Raw genomic sequence first — 21899 nt, 5'->3', positions numbered from 1 at the left:
GTTGGCGACTAGAACCGAACCTATAAAGGACTCTCTTCTGGTAGTCTACCATTAAGATACTAGAAAAGTTGCTACAAAGTTACACAGGAACGACAAGCCTTTTTATTACTAGGAAATGTGGGATACTCACTCAAATAATTATTACTAATAACAATAATCTGAGGTGTACTTGCAAGTCCTTCATTACAGGGAAATTTGCCTCGCCTTTTCTCCTCTACTTGGGCTCGCCGAAAATCCTGGACGACTGCCGTCTCAAGTAGCTTGAATTGCCACCTCTAAGAAACTGAAAATGCTGCCTCCAAGAAAAATGAAACTGTTGTCAACTGTCAATCAGGATCCCTCTGGACTGGAAACTTTTCTCTTCTACGGCGTTTGGGACTTCTTTCGGCAATTTAATAGCCCTGGCTATGGCCTAGAAGTCGTTTCTCTCTAGCGACGTCTCGAACCGAGAAGCTCCTTTCTGGAAGCGGAAAACTCCCCTCTCTCTCTCAACCAACGTCTGGATCTGGGATGCTATCTGACAATATCTGGAACCGAGCAGCTCTGTCTCTCTTTGGCAACGTCTGGGACCGGGCAGCTTTAGCAATGTCTGGAACTGAGCTGACTCCTCTTTGACAGTGTCTGGAACCGGGCAGCCTCTCCTGTCTCTCTGTGGACGTCTCGGGAACCGGGCCCCCTCTACATCTGCAGCAATCTCTGGATCCGTGCAGCCCCTTCTGTTTGCTTCAGTCCCTTTTTATTATACCTCCTCTGAGACCTTGCATGAAATTTGGCAACCCCCAAAGAATCAGTATTATTCTTTCATCTTAAGTTTCAAGTTCGGCACGCCTTTTGTTCTCCTCCGCTTTCTTTTAATTGTAAGTTGCCGGCCATCGGAAAGTTGTTTGAACCTTTCTGACTGACTTAGCAGATGTTTACACTTAGAGCCCGCAAGCCTTTCTCATATAAACAAATTTTAATAACAATCTTTCTAATGCCACCATAGATCTATTACATGCAGCTTCGGCGATATAAACATTGCCTTTGTTTTTAACTCTAACATATTCTTATGTTATATTTGGTGAATTGAAAAATAAAGCAGTATATACAGTTAACTTCCAGAGTGTTATTTACAATAACATCTAAAACTAACTATACAGAGAAAAACAAAGTTTATTTTTACAATATTCACATGGACTTAACCTAAGTAAACAATCGAATGTAATGTGCTTTGGAATATTTAAGCTACAATCGAGTTTTTACAGTACCATATGACTGGTTACGTAGCAAAAATGTTGTACGAAAATTCGTTTCTGCGCATAAAAACCGTTCACCGTTTCACTTTAGATTCTGGAGACAGGCTAAATGCTTGCCTTTAGCCTGACTCCAGAATCTTGATTGATCATTCTAAGAATTTTTTGGTTTTATGATAAAAATTTTGCTTCTTAAAAAAGAACTTATGACCCCGTTCCCTGGCGCCCCCTTCGTAGCCGCGCCCGCTTCCGCCGGCCCTGCTCCCACCAATAAAAAATCACTTTATAAAAACGTGTCAGTGAGTTAAAATGAAATACGAAATATATTAATTATAAGTTTATTGAACGAAAAGGAAAAATTGCAAAAAAATGTATAAAAAATAATAAACATACAAGAAGGGTACAGAAACAACAAAAATAATTTGAAAAAAAAATGAAGTAAATAAATAATAGTAACTTACAAGTATATAAAATAGGAACATATTAAACAGAAAGAAAAATCACTTGGTGAATTGAACTTTTCTAGTTTAATGAAAATTCTCGAATAATATCATGTATATCAAGTTGATCCAAAAAAAAATCTGATTTTATTGATATAATGGCAAGATTTGAAAGTCTGTCTTGTACAATTGTGGAACGCAAGTATTTTTTTAATAATTTTAAGTTTAGGAAAGGACCGTTCCGCAGATGCTACAGATACCGGTAATGACAAAAGAATCTGAAGAGCAATTCAGTATACAGTAAAACCCCGTTTTTACGTTCCTGCAATTTACGTCATTTTCCGTTGGTCCCTTCTTAAGGACTGTTGTTACGATATATTGTTTTCCCGCCATTAACAACTTCATGTGGACGTTATTTCCCGTGATTTGCGTTTTTTTCTCGGGTGGTGGCAATACTGATTTCCGAATCGATTTCTGCGGAAATCCGCGCATTTCTGTTCCCAGATGGCGTTGCTTTCGTCTGTAGTTTCGTTTCCGCCATCACGGTGATTGCACATTTGCGGCAGTGATGTAGTGATGAGTGATACCGTGATTTATCAATCACAGTACAAATTGATATTGCAGAATTTCTGCTACGTAATTTAGCGTGTGAAAGTTGCTTTCAAGTTGCGGTGGTGGATTATCCATGTTAGTAACATGGAGAAAAAAGACAGAAAATATATTTCGGTTGAAGAAAAGATGGCAATTCTGCGATGTGTAGATTGGCATGCCGGAACACATGTGCATTTAGCAAAAGATCTTGGACACTCCATTCCACTTTGAACACGATAGTAAAAAATAGGTCAGGTATTGAACTCAATGCAAAGCAATCTGGCGCTATGTCAAAAAAAAAAAAAAAAAAAAAGCAAAAACAATCAACAATTAAAGATTTTTTTAAATAGATAAATGTAAGTAATGGTAAATTCATTTATTTTCAGTTATTAAAGTTTGTAATCTAGTATGTAGACTCACATACTAGCAGTAAGTCATCTTTTAGCCTTTTTTTTAAATCTCTTTTTTTTTACATTTCCTGTTATTTACACTTTTTTTCCATCAGTTCCCTGAAAAGTGTAAAAATAGGGTTTTACTGTATTTACTGAATTATCAGATATATATCGTTTTCAAAATTAGAAATAAATGGTTGACAGTGTAAAATTTCTTCGCATAATTTGTCTGTGTCAATGTCTGAATGATACTCATGTGTTAATTTTTGTCGTAACTTTTTACAACAAGATAATAAATATTCTTTATTTCGTGAAGTACTTAGCAAATACAAAAATTGAAAGGAATTCCTGTGTTCTTTTAATAGGGTAAATATTTCCTTCTAAGATTGTAATATTTGATCTGTTATGCAGAGAAAAAAAATTGCTTTAAATGAAATTTCAGGATCTACTATATTTTCATGTTCGTGATCAAATTGTGTTGTCTTTTTACGTCGCCTTAGTGGTCTACTACCACAAAATACAGATTCTGCGTCAAATTTTGCTGCAATTAATTTTAGCTTTCTGCAATTTCTTCAGTGGCGATTCTCCATGCTTGCTATGCAAGCCCATTAATTGAGAAAGAAGTAATATTTATTTGTTAATAAATACATGCATTTATAAGCATTCCATTTAGGCTTTTATTTTTGCAGACAGAAAGCGTCTTAAGCTTGCGCGGCAATAATTGAGCTTTGCGTTGTGTATCGAAGGCCGATGCTTGCTCGTCTAGTCAAAGCTACCTTGGCTTGCTCGGTTGTAGGTGCTTCCAGGTCCTAGCTGTAGCACTGTGATTTCATGCGCGCGCATAGCCTTAGTGGTCTAAGGCTCCCTTCACGTCCAAACACAAGGTCACACGCAGTCAAAGTAGCTCTAGCCAGTGACTTTAGCCAGCCTTTACAAGTGTGCGTGTTGCTTGGGAAAATTAAGTTACAACCAACTTTTTATGACGATGTTATTGATCAGTTCATAAAGAAGAACCGTAGGGTAGAATTTGCATTCAAGTAGTTAAATTGAAAAAGATAGAATATCATTTGTAAAATAAATGTTGTATTTGTATGATTAAATGTACATAAATTTCTAAATATATAGTTTTAAATGGTCAGTAATTCATTATTATTATTATTATTATTATTATTTCGGGCGACTCCAGGAGTCCTTAGACTCATCGAGGGAGGCCCTAAACATCATGTCCACACAACTATGCGATTACATTCTCACAGTATCTATCATACCTTGTCTTGAACTCGTTCACCGTCATAGCACCCACAACAGACTCTGGCAGTTTATTCCACTCATTTACCACTCTAAAAGTAAAGAACCCAGCTCTAACACCCCTGCTAACCACACCCTTGCCCAGCTTCCATAGGTGTCCCCTAGTTCTCCCACCACCAGTCCTGATCTCAAAAATATCCTCTGAATTAATCCTATAGAATCCCTTTAGCAATTTGAATGTCTCAATCATATCTCCCCTCCTCCGCCTATCAACTAGTTTCTGCAACCCACAAATCTTCAACCTGTTCTCATATGGTTCATTCCATAGACCTGTTATCATCTTAGTCACTCGCCTCTGGATCCTCTCCACCCCCTCCCCATCAAGAAGGTGACCAAATCTGGGCACAGTAGTCGAGATGAGGTCTTATCAAGGCTCGGTACAGAGGTACAATAACTTGCTTGTCTCTGCTCGTCAAGGTATTTTTCAACAACCAAGTGAGTTGATGAGCTGATTTAGCTACTTTTGCAATGTGCCCCCTAAACTTCATCTCCCTATCCACCAACACTCCCAAGTCCCTGGCCTCATCAATCTCTTGGAGTACAGTTCCACCAATGTGGTATACTGCTGCTAATCTTTTCACCCCAAAATGCATAACCTTACATTTTGTCACATTAAATTGACATCCATTCTCCTTAGCCCAGAACTCCAATCTATCTAAGTCATCCTGCAAGACTTTGACATCTTCTGCATTCACTATTGCCCTACCCAACTTTGCATCATCAGCGAACAAATGAATTATTCCACTTAGATCCTTCCCTATATCGTTAATGAACAGATTAAACAGCAGTGGTCCAAGAACAGAACCATGCGGCATACCACTAGTCACAGGCCGTCTTTTGGACTCTACACCTGAATAAACTACTCTTTGAAATCTCTCCATCAACCAACCACCTATCCATCTCACCAATCCTATATCCATTCCCATATGTTGTAGTTTACGGATTAGTATTCCATGTGGTATCTTGTCAAAAGCCTTTGCCAGGTCCAGCAGTATCACTGTAAACCCATTTCCCTTATCCATTTCAGCCACCTTGTTATAAAACTTGAGCAAGTTACTGAAGCATGATCTACCCTTCACAAAGCCATGCTGTCCCCTGTACAGTATCTCGTTTTCATCAATCCATTCCTGTATTTTTCCCTTGACTACTTTCTCTAAGACCTTGACAACGACTCCTGATATGCTGATCGGTCGGTAATTTGCAACCGTAGTCTTGGATCCTCCTTTATGCAGTGAAACTATTTTCCCCTCTTTCCACACCTTCGGGACTAAACCAGACCTGAGACTCAGATTAAACAACATGGTCAAGGGCACTGATAATTCTTTAGCCGCTTCACGCAAGATCCGTGCCGGTATACCATCCAATTCCACAGATGTGTTCACATTAAGGTTCTGTAATAGACTAGTCACCTCCACTTCATTCATCACTATTCCCGTATAAACTAATGGTTCCTTCATTTTTTCAATGTCACCACCTGGATGATATGCTTTTGCAAAGTGCGCGCTCAGTAACTCCACTATATCGACTGATTCAGTGACCTCCTTACCATCGTCATTCCTTAAAATCATTTTGCCGTGTACAGTTTTTTTCTTGCTTGCAGCATATTGAAAGAACTGTTTGGGATTCTCTTTTGCTTGCAAAGCTAGTTTCCTTTCATAATCCGCTTTTGCTTTTTTTACCACACTCGTTACCTTTCTGGCCTGCACTTTATACCGTTCGTGTGCCTGCAGGTCACCCCTTTCTTTAAATTCCCTCCACAGTTGTTTCTTTTTTTGCAGCTCAAGCTTAATGGTGTTATTCATCCATTTAACCCCTACTTGTTTTACTATTCGGACCCTAGGTATACAATCAGCCATTACCTCCTGTAAATGCTCCTTGACCACTTCCCATGCTCTATCGACGTCCAGCCCTTGCAGTTGTAATTCATTATTCCGCTAATCAGACTTCAATCACGCCTCTCCAGGGGCGGCTCGTCTATAGGGCCTTAGTGGCCGAGCCCCACCTATATTTGTATAACTAGCCAATAATTGCAGTTTTAAAAAATATGTTTCTTGTGATTATTATTTTTTGATCTATTTCCAACACGTTTTATTGTTTAATAAAAAAAAAAAAAACTGTAGTATTTTGTGGCAATATTGTATAATGCGACTTAGTACGGTCTCGGCCAGCCACGGCTGGACCTATTTTATACGTGTAGAACACAGGGCACGTGCACTAGCGATCGTGTTTGTTTACCGGGCGCAACGCTAATCTTGGGGCCAGTTTAGTCTGGCCCAATCACTGCGTTTGTACGCAAATAGCGCACGATTCTTTCATTGTCTTATTATTTATTCTCGTTGTTGATCTGGTTTATTGTTTTTAGTGTGTTTAATTATTGTTGTTGTTTTTTGTTATAATTTATTTTAAAGTTTAAATTTTTATTACGTCCATAAACAATACATTTTAACTATGAACAAAATCAATAGGTTATTGGAAAAACGTTTCCCGTTATTAAGTCTAGAATAAAAATTGGAAATCAAAAGACTTGGCGCATATCAACCCAGAGATGTGCGTATTACTCAACAAGATGGTAAAAAAACAAGAACGTTTTATGTAACCTGGTTTGACAAGAAATCATGGCTTAGTGTGAGTGATGAAAAAAAAATATTTGTTCTGTTTTTATTGTGTTTTGTTTGATGGCGAGAGCTTGTGGACACTCATTGGCAGTCAAGACTTAAAACATCTTTCCGAGCCAATACAAAAACACGAATCCAGTAAAATTCCTATAAACAATACAGTGCAATTTCAAATATTCGGTAAAATGAACATCTTATCTTCCATTGATACTGGATATCGTCTTAATATAAAGAAACATAATGAATTAGATGACAAAAATAGACATACTTTATCGAGGATCATTGACTGCATAAAATTTTGTGGTGTACAGGAACTGCCGTTAAGAGGACATGACGAAATCATCGATTCGAACAGGGCGACCAGCTGGAGTCCAACCAGTGTCTTTGGATTTCCGGCCCACTGCTCTAGTAGGATGAGCTACGCCTGCAACTGCAAATCATTCGAGTTTTCGTGTTATATACGTTGAGCCCGTATATGTTACGTCCTAACAATTTTTAAAAAATTAATAGCTCAATGCATCAGTGGATTCTGACTAAACATTATTGTAATAGAAATAATAACTATAAATCAATAATAGAACCCACTATATAAATATAAAAAAAATTAAGTTGTTTTTGGTCCCTGACCCCACCTGTTTCTATTGTCACCAGCCGCCACTGCGGCGCCTCTCACTCCCTGAACGATAACAAGAACAAGCGTGAATTTCAAGACCAGCATACGCACTTGAATTTCTTTGAAAGTTTCATCAGACCTATAATCATTTAAAAATTGATTTAGATCATTCAATGCATCTTAAGTAAGTTGGAGATTCATAGATGACGACTGCAATATTTTGCTGACAAAATTCACTTTATTTAAAATATCATACCAAATCTTTGGCGCCTTTACTATCCTGGCGCCTGTGTGCGTCGCACACATTGCACATATGGCCGGCACGCCCCTGGCCAAACCGCGTATGTGCTGTTATTCAGGCTATGGGAGGACCAACAAGGTATAAAATAAGTTTCCAATTCTTTGGCTGGTATGTGTAGTTTAAAATTTTTCTGCACTAAATTTTTTAATTGTTAATACTTCCACTTATATATATATATATATATATATATATATATATATATATATATGAATTTACGATTTACGATATATATATACAGGGTGTTCGGGATAAATTTGACAGTTTCGTAAGGAAAAAGAAAATCTTCTTTGTATCTATTAAATTTAATGAATTGACAAAAAAACATTACAGGCAGAGTTAATTACAATACTATCAACAAGATTTACTCAAAATAATCACCATTAGCATCGATCACAGCTTCAATTCTGCTTCGGAACCTCGAACAAACTGATGCTACAGTCTCCCTGGGAAGGGCCGCAAAAACTGTTTTAATTTTATCCATTAACTGGGCTTTTGTATTACTGGAAGTGCGATTGGTGTCTTTTTCAACTGCGCCCCATACAAAATAATCCATGGGGTTAAGGTCTGGGGAGTTTGGAGGCCAAACATTTGGACTGGTGAAGTCGTAGAAATTTTCAGACAACCATTTTTGACTTTTCCCAGAGGTGTGGCAAGGGGCCGAATCCTGCTGCCATACATACGGCCTACCATTGGCTACCCTTGTTATCCAGGGCTTGACTACAGTTAGCAACTCCACGAACAAAGCCCGAATTCCAATGCCAGGGTTCTTCAACACCTGTTCCTGCAGATTTGCGAGGAATTCTGCTGTACGAACGCAATCAGATCGTCTGCTAGGGATCTTTCTTCTTGCTACATCCTCGTAGTCACCATTGCAAGTCTCTAGTTCATGCCTGATTGTTTTTACTGTATTCAGGGAGCATTGGGCAGCAGTCGTAATATCCTTATTTTGATGGCGGGCACGAATCATCATGATACAAGTTATTCTCTTCCATGATTCAGGTGGGTTCCAGCTATCCATCCTTTCTGACATCTTGTATATGAATGAAGAAGGGTCCAAACTTTTAAATGAAGAGAAGTGTGTGTTAATACATGTAACTTACGGAAAAATATAATTAATTATAAATATGTCAAATTTATCCCGAACACCCTGTATATATATATATATATATATATATATATATATATATACTGTATATATATATGGTGATCAGCTTTTACTCGGTTGTTGTACATTTGAAAAAAATATAGATTTAATGACTATAAAACCGAGATAACATATAAAGATTTTAATGATAAATACTACTAGTTTCGGCATATAGAAGCCTTCTTCAGGTATTTAGAAAGGAAAAGAATACTAATAAACATTGAATTATCTAAACAAACTGGAAATTACAGGTACAAATTGCCTCACATAATCGATACATACTGTAAAAACGTTGTATTTTTTCAAGTTGTTCCAACTGGCGTGCCATTGTTTATTGCAATTGTGCGTGCAGGTTCATGTGAACGCCAATATTGAACAACTGCAGCATGGCTATCTGGGATGTTATAACTTAAATTGTTGTTTAAGTGGACCGGGTTCAGCAGGATTTCCCTTGATTCTACAATTTTCCTCTCAAACTCATCATCACAGCGAAAGATATTTTCTGATCTATTCCAGCTAACGGAGTGGCTTTGTTGGTCATCATTAGGATTATTTGAAAAAAGAACATGCCTGGATAACGCAGTAGCATAAGATCTTTTGTAAGAGATGTCTCTCTTATGCTCTTCTATGCGTTGCTCAATAGATTTGTTAGTTTGTCCAAAGTATAGGATATTGCAATCGCACCACAATTTATATACTCCAGGGTACTTAAGGATGTGATGAGTAGGTTTTGGATGGCTGATTAGAGAGCGGATTTTTGGAAGTGTGGTAAAGAAGGTCCTGATATTATATTTTTTAAGGACTTTAGCTATTTTTTTGGAGACTGTGCTAATGTATGGAATGGAGATGCTACCTTTAAAATTAATAGTCTCTGTTGTGCACTGCCTAGGAGGATCCAGAAGAAATTTCTTAATTGTTTTTTCAGAGTATCCGTTTTGTTTAAAAATAAGAGTGAGGTGATTCATTTCTTTTTGTAGTTGATCTTGTTCATTTAAGAGAGAACGTGCTCTGTATCCTAAGGTAGATATAGTTCCAAGTTTTTGTGGTGGAAAATGATGAGAAAGATTATGCAGATATCTATTGGTATGCGTAGATTTTCTGTACATATAGAGATTTTTAATCTTTCAGAGCATCGTGTAAGCATAACATCCAAGAAAGGTAAGGAGTTATTATTTTCTAGATCAGCAGTAAATTTTATATTAGGATGTTGGATGTTTAGATGACGAAGAAAATCTGTGAGAGATGTGTGCCCGTGATTCCAAATAATGAATATATCATCAATATATCTTTTCCAAACTTTTGGTTTAAATGAGAAGGAAGATATGGCTTTCTTTTCAAAGTCTTCAAGGAAGATGTTAGTTCAGAAACACATCAATAAGAGAAGAAAAAGCGTAATTGGACACCATTTGAGGCATGGGGGACTGATTACAGAAATAATGGAGGGGACTGCAGAAGTAAAGAGGCCACGAGCAGACCAAGAATTTCATATATAATTAATATAATGATGATGCTAACTGGCGCTAGGAGTTATGAGGAGATCACAGGACAGAATGCTGTGATGTGCTGCTATAATTACCAATCTTCGGATTGATGCACCAAAAAAGAATAAGAGTGTAGTTTTCAGCGAAAATGCGCTTTCGATACACAGATATCAAATCACCTGATGGTAAGCGAATGACAAGAATGTCTAGAAAGGATAATTTATTGTCTCTTTCAATTTCCATAGTGAATTTAATACGTTGATGCAAAGCACTTTTGGCAGCTAAAAACGTTGGTAACGTTTCTTTATTGCGATGCCACACAGCAAAAATGTCATCTAGAGAGAAAATAAAGGGGAGAGGAGAGTGTTATTGGTGATTGGCTATGAACTGCAACCAAAGAGAGTAGACGTTCAACTGCAGGACAGTGAAAATAGCACATTTGAGGCTATCTGGTAAGAGATTGAGGCCAAAAGAACAAATATAGTCGGATGCTGCTATAGACAAGAGGATGGAATAAATGATGGAGATAGTATGCATCGGCAAATAGACTCAATAAGTGGATAACAGTTAATTAATATACGGGATTTCAACTATGGGAACATAGATTGGAAGGAGGAGAGGACACAATGGAGGAAGGGAATGGATTTTATGCAGTTACTAAGAGATAATTACCTGAGACTGCATGTAATGGAATATACTAGTGATTAGAGAGTGCTCGATCTTGTAACTGCATCTGAGAATTTGTCTATAACGAATATGACCACGTTGCCAACAACTGGTGAGAGTGATCTTGACCTGGGATTTAGCCACCTCCTAGGTCTTGACCTGGGATTGAGCTTGAATTTAAGTAGCATGAATGAAACTTCAAATCGGAGATTATTAGCGTCTTCACTGGAATTATTAAATAAGTTTCGTTCGATATTAAAAAGGAAATCTATGTAGGGTATCTTTTCAGGCGCTATGGCGAAATCATGTCCTTTTTGAAAGAATAAGTGTTTCACTATCAGTTAATGGGCATCCTGAGATGTTAAGTAACTAATTATCTGGAACCGAGTAGGAGAAATTTGCTTAGAAACAAGGCCATTGAATTTACGATTTAGATGTCGGTTATGTTTGAACTATGTTGGAAAGTTGTGGGTCTATAGTTGAGGAGATAAAATTCTGGAGCTCAGCAACAAGACGTATAAAATCTCAAGTTCGCGTTTAGCTGCTCGGAAGTTGATTGTGGAGGAGAGATAAGCTTGCATTCAGGTAGATGTTATGAGCACCTGGAAATTTTAGTTTCCTTCAGTTTTGTGAAGTTTGGAATAATGCTGAGGTCGTGGCATGTTTTTACAAAAACTATCTGTATTACCATGTAATACAGGTAGTTTTCCAACTTTACCTGTCTTTTTGGTTATGTCTTCCCTGTGAAGGATATGACTTCGTTCTTTGCGAGAAACTTGTGCCATAGTTAGATTAATATTTACACGAAAACACAAGGCATACGGTTTATTTGTTTAGAAGGCCAGATAAAATAAAAAATCAATTAAAGATTTTAAAGAAAATCTTTAATTATAATTGCAGGTATACATGATAGCCTCCGTAGCTCAGTTAGTATAGACAAAGCCCTCTGGTCGGAAAGACCTGGGTTTGATTCCCGTCCAACTTTACCGGTTGGACGGGAATCAAGACTGACTGCTTTACTCACATTCTGACAACTGCTTGCGTCAGTGACATGAGGAACCTTTATCTGGTTCCGCTTTCGACTAAAAGTGAGTTAGCCGGTCTCGTAACGGGTTTTTTACCCTGAAACTCGGGTTTTTCGTTCCCCAGAAGGCAAATTGGGCCTGAACACACATGAATTACAGTCAAGAATACGTCCCAGCCACACGCCGGTCCCAAACCCGGCATATGGCTGGGGTGTAATAAAATAAGGTTGGGGAAAGCAATGGTGAACTACCCTGTAAAAATCTCACCAGGAATACTTTGTGGGTAATGCCTATAAAGTCACCTGCGGTCGGAAACGACTGAAAAGGAAAATCAGGCATACATGAATAACAAATGCGTAAATCAAATATTTTCTTTGACGCTTTTATTCTGTGTATGTGGTAAAAGGAGGAATTATAGTAACTGAGATCCTGTTACTACAATCATTTTTAAGGCCAGGCAATTATAGCTGTATAATAGATTCTATTTTTTTTTTATAGGGAAACATGCGCTTTGTTGTAAAAATGATGAAAGACACCTCATTTTTATTTTTATGCTAAGTGCCATTTTTTTATGTGGCTTCCCACTCAAGAAAAGTTTATACAAACCTAGAGTGCATTTGTACACATAGTCCCGAAACCTTGCTCTAGAGACCAAACACGGAACTTTCTCAAGACATTTCAGGTCTCCAGTAAGCAGGAAAGCGGTCGATGAAATTCATCTCCCACTTAAAGAAAATCACAAACATCCATGCCCTCAGTGGGATTTGAATCTGCAGCGTGTTAATTAGAGAGTAGATATGCGAATCACTCGGCCAGCCAGGCTGGCAAAAATGCGAGGGAATGTATGATAACTGACTGCTCAGTCATATACAGTACTGGAATAATGCACCGTTCATAGATAACTAGATGCCACAGGCCAACTCGTGCGACAGCAGCACAATCGGAACATCCGAGATCAACTGCTGCTGATGTCATTAAAAGATGAAAATGTGATTGGGGGGGGGGGGGGGGAAGTCACGCAAACTACATAAATCTGAACTGCAGAGAGCTATTATCCATTTACTAACGAACCCCCGCCCCTCCAACAGTGTTTGCACAGTAGTTCTTAAACTAAATCAAACCTGGAGAGCAGTGGGGGCTCATGGCTTGAAATCGTGGGGGTGCTGCAACTTTCGAAATATACATACACACCGTAAGTGTGTATACGTGTTTGGATAAAATATCAAAATTATGGTAAAAATTAAAAAAAAAAAAATTAAACACGAAAAAATATTGTTTATTATCAATAAAATTATACAGTTTAGTATAATTCAAAATGACTTAAAAATAAAATATATTCTTAATTGAGCGGGAGATGGTAAATCCCGTTTTATTTTATAGCCGGGTACGAAACTCGGGTCGAAATCCATCGACATCCATAGAGTTTCAATGCCGAAAAAAACTATCGGCGGAACCAAGTGTAAATGATCACTTGGGTAGTACAACACCACGGCAACTCCATGCAAAGGTGGAGCAAGATCCGTCACTAACATTAATATTCTATCATAATGTAAAATCCAGCTCCTAAGAGATGTATAAATACTGTTTTACATTATGAGAAGAGGTCTTCTCATAATGTAAAACAGTATTTATCTTTGTAATTAAAATTTATTCTTCTTGTTTTGTTTCATGAAAAAATATTGTTTATTATCGATAAAATTATACAGTTTAGTATAATTCAAAATTACTTAAAAATAAAATCCCTTCCTTTAATTGTAATTAAAAGAATGGATTTACAATTTTTGGACATTAAAATTAAATCCTTTAATTGTAATGTTCCACTGTTGTTTATATTTAAAGAGAGGGAGTAAACACGATAAGCACTACGAACACTATACTATAAACAACAGTGGAACTGCGCGATGGGTATAATAGTGACATCTCACTATGAGGTGCATATGCTTGCGTGCGTAGCAATATGACACTGTGGTAAACACAGTGCTATTAGCATCCTTCACCCTGCTAAATGCTACAAGATGGATTTTTATTATTTTTTATACAAAATAAGAGAATTGTATAGGATTGTTGATGATAAAATTAAATATTACAAGCAAATATAAATAAATTAATAAATATATTTATATATCGAGAAAAATTGGGGGTGCTGCAGTTCTACAGTGCCTATGCACGAGCCGATTACTTTTCTTCCCTTGTCTGTGAGAGATTATTTTTAAATCAGTCGTGATCATGATCACTAGAAGCACTCAAACTGTACTATCCACAATGCGAGTTCAGTGCCGCATCCACGACTCGTATTCTGACGACTGCTTGGATAATCTGACCCTGACTGGTACTGAATGCTTGGTTTCAACAAGCAGATATTGCCATGCTTGGTCAGTGCATTACTGAAAAGCTCTAATAGAGTAAAGAATCAAAGTTACACACTTTTTTGGGACACGGTCAACTGGGCGATGGCCAAGTGGGCACCAGACATCTGGACGATAAAATAATAGATCAAATATGCAATGATATTCTATTGATCTACAACCTGGTAAATTAAAATTTTTTTTTTTTTTTTTTGAGAAACGAGTTAAAAAGAACCGTATAAACATAAAATTTGAAAAAACTCGCATATAATTAAGTTTATTTTTATTGTGTAGAATTACGAAATTGTATAGAAGTTATATTGAATTTGGCATGCAAAAAATGACTCAGCTAGTTAATAAATAGTTTTGTTTATATCATAATGACAATATCAATTTTTGGTCTTGAAAGTAATGCAATGTGGAGCCAAAGAATGAATGAATTATTTGTGGATGGCACAATTTTACTTTCTCCCCATCTTTTGCTCAAATGTTTGTTATTTTGGCTAGAAAGGATGGAGGTCCTGTTTTCTCTATTTTATATTGTTTACTACCTAATAAGACTCATGAAACATACACAAAATTATTTATGTGGTACATGAAATGTAGCCATTACTAGATCCCGAAAATATAAATGTTGGTTATGAAATTGCCATTCATCAAGCTTTACGTATGGTATTTCCGCAAGCTAACATAAATGGTTACTTTTTTCATCTCCTACAAAATCTTCGTAAACATTTAGCTTCATGCAGTTCTGGCAAACTTTTAACCAGATACAATTCTGATGCGCAATTCCCTTTAAATTCAAAAATGATCACTTCACTTGCTTTCGTTCCAGAACAAGATATAATTTACGCTATTTCTGAACTTGAGAATCATTTATCCAATGAATTTGAACCAATTTCAGAATGATTTACGAACACATACATAGGTCGTCTAAGGAATAATAGAACCAGGGCTCCATAATTTTGCGGAAGCCTGTCATCGAAAATTGCAATTGAGCTTTGGCAGCAGCACAAGTCATCCAAATTTAGAGATTTTTGTAAGTGGACTACAAAAAATTCAAAAAACATATTATGTTGATTATGAAAGAGCAGTAGGAGGTTTTCAACATCAGCACTAACGTAGTGTTGATGTTTACGATGAAGCCGACCTTACGATGAAAAATATATTTTGAAAAAAGTTATAAATTACGATAGGGAAAATATAACAGAATATTTACGTGGTATTGCATATAACTAGAATCACCATCATCATCATCATCATCAAAGTCCTGATATATACCCTCAAAGGGTGTACAGGATATTACAGTACTATATGAAAAATTTACATCATTACTAACTTCCTATCTACAATTTTCCTCCAAACCTGTCAAGACTGCAATATTATCAGATCTTATATTTCTGTCTTTTAAGGCACTACTTACTTTATTAATCCACCTATATCTTGATCTTCCTCTGGGTCTTTTTCCTGCCAACCTGGTAAAGAACACTTGTTTTGCTAATCTTTCCTCTCCCATTCTGATTAAGTGACCATACGACCTGAGATTAGCTCTGCTAACGCATTCCTGGATGCTGACAATGTCAAGTTCTTTCCTAATATCCTCGTTTTTAATATGATATCGCCATTGATGCCATCTGTTCACGCCTCTAATCTTTCTCAGGACTCTCATATCTACAGTCTCTAGTCTTTGGTTAAGTGCTTTACTTCTGACCCAGCTCTCAGATCCATAAGTTAAAACTGGTTTGAACATTGTCTTGTATACAGCTAATTTAGTGTTCTGACAAATTTCTCGCTTATTCCATATGAATTTATTCAACTGACTTCCTACTATACCAGCTTTGTTGATTTTGTTGTCTATTTCCATATTTAATTTACCATCTTCACTAAAAATCGTGCCTAAGTAGTTGAAATGTTTTACTTGTTCCACAGGTTCTCCATTCACAACACAGTTGACATTTTCAACGATTTTGCCTATTTTCATTGTCTTTGTCTTTTTATTGCTGACCTTCATAGCATATCTATTACAACAGTTATTCAATTTAGTCAGGGAATCTTGCAGACTTGTAGCAGGTTTATTTAGAAGTATAACATCGTCTGCATAAAGCAAAGAGCTGACATTAACATCTCCAATTTTGATATCAGGTTTAATACCACTTTCCTTCATAATATGATCCATATAGATAATGAATAACAGAGGGGATAATGTACATCCTTGTCTCACACCAGATTTAACATTAAACTATCTTCCTGTATTTCCTTCAATCCTAACTGCTGATTTACAACTCAAATAATGAGTTGTAAATCAGTTGCAAATTAGATCAAGCAATACTAAGTATTGCTTGATCTAATTCCCATTGATGCCATATAATTGCAGTGTTTTGAATAGCTTCTCTCTTGGCTCCTTGTCATATGTCTTTTCCAGATCTACAAAACTCAAATACAGATCCTTGTTATATTCCCATGATTTCTCAACTATCTGTCGTAAAGTGAAAATTTGATCCTGAGAGCCTCTATTTGGCTTCAATCCAGCTTGTTCTTCACCAAACTTCTCTTCCATAATCTTTCCCAGCCGTTTCTCAAGTATACTTGCATATATCCTACCAAGAACACTCAGTAATGAAATACCTCTGTAATTCTCACATTCAGTTTTATTTCCCTTTTTATATATGGGTACTATGAGAGCTCTACTCCAATCATCTGGAATTCGTCCCTCTGTGCAGGCCTTCTGAACTATGTAGCCACTATAAGACTTTTATAACTCAATTCTTGAGCATTTCTGGTCGAATATCATCTGCTCCAGCTGCCTTTCGATATTTCAGGTTTTTGATGGCTTTTTCTACTTCAAGTATGGATATGTATTCTTGACTGCATGCCTAGTCAGTGTTTTTTTACCACTGTGCTGTCATGTAACATGTATAAATAGGTTTCTTCATTACAAAAGAATATTAATAGATGAATTAAAATCTGTATTTTTTCTTTATTTTAATATTGTGCGATTATACTTTTTCATTTCTAAATCATTTTCGGACCATTCTTTTTAACCATCTCTTCGAAAACGAATTTTTCGAAAGTAAGTTTTTAGAATGATCAATTCTTCGAAAAAATAATTTTTTTTTAATTTATCGAAAATTAGAATATCGGAGGCAAATTCACGCAGATAAGCTTAGGTCGTTAGGTCTGGATTATTTTTAGTCTTTTTTTTTCAATTATGTGGAAATAACACATAACTCATTGTTCATAACTTCATTATGAAGACTTATGAGTTATGAGTTCATAACTCATACCTCATAAGTCTTAACCATATTTATATTTATATATATTTTACCAATATTTATAAAAAAAAAAAAAAAAATCCGCCAAATCGTATGCCTGCTAAGCGTGCAAAAATTTGTAAGTTTCTGTCGCCCACATGACTGTCGCCCACCTGGCTATCGCCCAGTTGTCGTGTACCCCTTTTTCTTCGGGCATGTTGAGTATGGAGTCAGGATGATTATCCTGCTTTGGACTAGAATCCCTTATAGTGTGGTGTATTACTTCGGTGACACCGAACTAACACACTATAGCTGTCCTATACAAACAAACTAACTTATTACCTAACTTCTAGCTAGGTTCTCGTTCCTGCACCCTGTTAGTACCCATTAGGGGAAGCTAAAGCTGCTATCCACCAAACGCAAGTGATCGAACTAAAATGCTCCTAAATTTCTGCCATAAAGGTTCCTACCTGGGACCAAGCCTAAAAATAATACCATTTAATATTGAAGGTTTCTCCAGTGTCAAGCAAGATCTCATTGCAAATATTTGCAGAGATAATGACTGCGATGTGCTCTGCCTCCAAGAAACTCACAGAGGAGAAGGTGCTGCAAGACCTTACATCCATGGCATGAAACTCATCAAAGAAATATCCCACGATAAATATGGCAGTACAATATTTACAAAAGAGAACTTGATCCCATCTTCCATTGACTCAACGAACAACAGAAACATTGAGATTATTACGATCACATTTAAAAATATCTCAATCACCTCAGTCTATAAACCACCAGAAAAAGCTTTCTCCTTCCCTGACAACCTCCTCAATAATAATGCATACATGACTAATGTTGTATTAGGTGACTTTAACAGCCATAGTGTTAACTGGGGTTACACAAAGTCCAACGAAGATGGAGAACTTGTTGAAAAATGGGCTGAAAACCTTTCTCTAAACCTGATACATAATCCAAAACTCCCTGCATCTTTCAACAGTGGCAGTGGAAGCGAGGCTATAACCCTGACCTCATATTTTTTAGCTCAAAAATATCCAACATCTGTGTTAAAAAGGTTTTAAATCCGATTCCACATACTGAACATGGACCAATAATGATTCAATTCAACCCAGCAATTATGCCTAACACCGTCCCTTACAGACGATGATTTAATTTACAAAAAGCTAATTGGAAGGGTTTCATGAAAGATCTTGACCACTCCATAGAAAAAGTCCCTCCAAACCCTCAAGAGTATCCATAATTCATAAAAATACTGAGGAAAATCTCCACCAAACCCCCCCCCCCCGAGGATGCCGCACAAACTACATTCCAGGCCTTTCCAGTGACATACAAGCCCAGTATGCTGATCACTTACAACTTTACAACACCAACTCCTTCTCAGAAGAGATTATCCAAGCAGGAGAAAAAGTATGCTCGAAGATGGCAGAGGAAAGGCGTTCCTCATGGAAAAAAGAAATAGAAGCTAATTATATGAAGAGCCAAAGGCTTCAATTCGGCGACATAACTTGTTTAAGTTAAGGGATATTACATCCCATATTATTTCTTAGCCGAATAAGAAACTCAAAGAATTTCATGCCGAATATAGAAACTATATATAAAGTTTGGCGATTCCAAGCATAAGCAAATACTTGGATACTGCAGCAAAGGGTCAGGGATACTGGGGTTACACAAAGTCCAACGAAGATGGAGAACTTGTTGCTGCAGTATTCAATACCTGGATACTGCAGCAACTAAAGGGTCAGTTGCTGCAGTATCCAGGTATTTGCTTACGCTTGGAATCGCCGAACTTTATATATAGTTTCTATATTCGGCATGAAACTCTTGGAGTTTCTTATTCGGCTAAGAAACAATATGGGATGTAATATCCCTTAATTTAAAAAAAGAAATAGAAGCTCTTGATATGAACCATAGTAGCAGAAAGGCATGGAACTTTATCAATAGAATTAGGAAGGATTTCACTAAGCCATATGAGCATCCGCATTTAACAGCTAATCAAATTGCTCACCAGCTGCTGCTGAATGTAAAAATTCACTAAAAAACACACAAAAAATAAGATACTTATTTTTTGTGTGTTTTATACTGAGTTAATCATATTTTGTTCCTCAAGTGAGGAACAAAATATGATTAACTCAGATTTTACCATCACTGAACTCAATGCATCCATAAACCTATTAAAACCTAGAAAATCTGCAGGCCTTGATGATGTCTGTCTGTAATGAACAGATTAAACATTTTGGAACTAGGACTAAAGGGTGGTTATTAAACCTATACAACACTTCTCTCAGAATCCTAAGGATACCAACTATCTGGAGGCATGCCAAAGTGGTGGCCTTTCTGAAACCAGGGAAAACCTCAACTGAAGCAAAAAATTACAGACCTATATCACTACTCAGCAACCTCTTTAAACTCTATGAACGATTAATTTTGAATAGGCTACAACCCCTAATCGAACCCCATCTTATTGCTGAGCAAGCTGGCTTTAGACCAGGCAAATCCTGCACATCACAAATTCTCAACCTCACTCAATATATAGAAAATGGTTATGAGCAAAAACTAGCCACATGAGTAGTCTTTGTAGACCTAACTGCAGCATATGATACCATAAACCATCTCACACTCAGAAATAAAATATACAGAATAACTAGAGACTATCGCCTTGTCCTCCTGATCCAATCACTCTTGGAAACAGATGCTTTTACGTGGACTTTGGGGGTAGGAAGAGTCGCTGGCACCAAAAAAATGGCCTCCCCCAGGAAAGTGTGTGTTATCACCATTACTTTTCAACATCTACGTAAATGATCTCCCCATCTTTCCAGGAACTAGAAATTTTATCTATGCTGGTGACCTTGCCATAGCTACTCAATCAAATAATTTCAAGTCCATTGAAACTGCTCTATCACTTGCCTTAAATAGTCTAACCACATACTATACCAGCAATTAACTAAAACCAAACCCCTTGAAAACCCAGACGGGCCTTTTCCACCTTAACAATAAGGAAGCTAACAGGAAGCTACAAATTTCTTGGGAAGGCTCTAATATAGAACATTCCTGGAAACCAATCTACTTCGGTGTGACTCTCGATCACACCCTCTCATATAAAACCCACATAGAAAAAACAAAGGCAAAAGTGAATGCAAGAAACAACATACTAAGGAAACTTGCTTCCTCCTAATGGGGTGCAGACTCTAGCACACTGAGATCTTCTGCCTTGGCCCTTGCTATTCTTCTGCTGAATATGCCTGCCCAGTATGGTCCAGATCCTGCGATGCTGAAAAACTTGATCCAGCATTGAATGAAAGCTGCCGCTTAATTACAGGATGCTTGAAACCAACGCCACTAAAAGACTTGTATACTTTGGCTGGTATTGCACCCCCTTCAATTCGAAGATCTGCATTCTCAGCTGATGAAAGAAGCAGACAAATGAATGATGAACGCCACCCACTGTTCGGCCAGACCGCAGTGCCCCAAAGACTAAGATCCCGACATAGCTTCCTGACAACTGTTGAACCACCTAAAAATCTCGGAGAGACAAGACTTCAACAATGGCTTGCACTATATCCTGAAAATAATACTGGTATTCCAACAGCCGAACATCTTCCGCGTGGTGCCCACTTGGACTGGAATACTTGGAAAAGCCTAAACAGACTCCGGACGACAGGACGCTGCAAACAAAACCTCATCAAATGGGGCTACCTCACTGGCCTGGCCCAGACAATTGTGAGTGTGGGACAACCCAGTCCATGGAACAACTTCTTTCCTGTCCCTTTCTTCCATCGCCTTGTGCAAAAGAGGACCTTATATCCTGCACAGAAAGAGCAGTTGATTGTGCAAGATACTGGAGGAACATCTGACCATGTTTATTGTATATAAGTTATGTATAGTTTCCTTTTTTCATATTTAATTATTATTCCCTCTATAATTCACCTACCAAATCTAAGCTGATCTCAATGTAATGTATCCTAATTTGTTATAAATCATGTTGTACCACTTACTTACTACTGTACTACTTGTGTTTGGATACGAAATAAATAAATTGTGAAACAAAACACAGGTATCCGCATTTTTTTTTTTTTTCAACATAAGTTATCTGCCACCTCCATGGTATCCCATGACAGGGTCACTTCATGGGATATCACGGAGGGGGCAGGTTCTTTTAATGGGGATTTCTGCGCCCATCAAGCGCATTTTTGCATATTAACTGCAAGTATATTTTAATGATCGGTCTGTTGATCTGAATGAAATGAGCTGGATGAAACTTCCTGAATTCTAACAACAAGGAAAATAGACTGAGCCATATATGGAGGTACCAAAATCTATATTTGTCATGCCAAAAGTCAGCGGGAATAATCATTATTATAACAATCCAGTCTAAATACCCGAGTAGATTAATTTTTAAACCAGACATTCTAATGCATGAAAAAAAAATTCTGCTCTTGCAAGGAATTATTCTATTGCTAAATCAATCCATAAATATTTCTTTTGT

This window comes from Typopeltis vanoorti, chromosome 16, assembly GCF_054136105.1.
Source record: "Typopeltis vanoorti isolate ZY-2024b chromosome 16, IOZ_Tvanoo_1.0, whole genome shotgun sequence".
NCBI lineage: Eukaryota > Metazoa > Arthropoda > Arachnida > Uropygi > Thelyphonidae > Typopeltis > Typopeltis vanoorti.
Note: the sequence above shows the minus strand (reverse complement) of the source record.